This window comes from Bactrocera latifrons, unplaced genomic scaffold (genome assembly GCF_001853355.1).
Source record: "Bactrocera latifrons isolate USDA-ARS-PBARC rearing strain unplaced genomic scaffold, ASM185335v1 scaffold_36, whole genome shotgun sequence".
Lineage (NCBI taxonomy): Eukaryota > Metazoa > Arthropoda > Insecta > Diptera > Tephritidae > Bactrocera > Bactrocera latifrons.
In genome coordinates this window covers 583,527-584,689 of record NW_017537001.1, presented here as the reverse complement: position 1 = coordinate 584,689, position 1,163 = coordinate 583,527, and the positions used below count along the sequence as shown (strand labels likewise).

General features: G+C 34.2%; 1 protein-coding gene across 1 annotated transcript in view; it reads left to right on the top strand.

Moving 5' to 3' along the window:
• Positions 1 to 368: 368 nt before the first annotated feature.
• The window catches only part of LOC108971821 (NACHT domain- and WD repeat-containing protein 1), a 125,498-nt gene continuing 124,703 nt past the window's right edge, over positions 369 to 1,163 (top strand). The window contains exon 1 of the mRNA XM_018938115.1: positions 369 to 443. The gene's annotated coding sequence lies outside the window, so the exon portion shown is untranslated. The remainder of the gene's footprint in view (positions 444 to 1,163) is intronic.

Below are 1,163 nucleotides of genomic sequence, written 5' to 3'. Positions count from 1 at the left end.
CCGACAACTACATAAATGGACCGTTGTACTAAATTAAATCAGCAACGAAAGAAAAACAAAAACGATGCGCTTTAAGCATTTGGCTCAGCTATTAAATCTTCGAGACGTGGACGAAATTTTATACAGAGTATAAATTGGCATAGCTTATTTTAATATTCGACTACATATAGCCACGTGACCAAATAAACGGTAACAAAGCAGTAGAAAGAAAAACAAAAAGTGAAAATAAAATTTCCAAAAAAAGTAATAATAATAATGAAATTATGAAATTACAAAATCAGTGAAAAAATTATTTTAAAAAAAATATTCAAAACAAAAACAGCAACAAAGAAATAAAAATTTAACGTCAGCAAAAATTTCCAATCAAAGTAAATTCAATTTAAAAAATTCAACCGGTGTGCTCCCCAGCCAGCGAGTCACCTACTGAATACGGAAAAAGCGAGGTAATTGCATATACACAAGCAGATAAGCACATAACATACACACATATACACCAATATGTTTATAAAGGCATGCTTAACGTTGAACTATAACTACAGCGTGAACCTACCCAGGCATTATAAGCGTGCAAATTACCCATGCCAATAACAACAGCAGCAGCTGAAAAAAAAAATATATATGTTTTTTGCTTTAAAATGTCTTTAGTATAGTATACACGTATGTTGTGTGTGTTAGTCGATTCAAATGGCGCCAAAAGGTAAAGGAGCCTATTGTTGCTTATAAGCGCCGTCAGTTTACTATATTAACGAGCTGTCAGCACTTTCATACACACATATCTGCATACAACATCCACAAGCAAAACTTACGTCACCAAACCGTTAATGGTGGCTGAATGTGCGTGTGTGTTTATGAGCTTCTAAAGTGAATAGAAAGTTGCCTCTCTACAGCAAGTTTACAGGCAATTAGTTCGTTGATTGCATTTTTTCGGCGTGAGCATTTACGAATTAAATCTACTCAGCTTGATTTAAATTAATTCACTAACCAGAATGCGATTGTTGAGCTTAAAGGATGCGAAATTAGAACTCTGTGAAAATTTTAAAATTAAAAAAAATGTGCTTCAAGTACGTGCGTTAGATTATACTTCTTTTCTGGGTGAAGTGATGGCTTCACTTAGTCGCAGGCAACAGCGGTACAGTCCAAAGTTAATCGAAAAGTGTTTGGTG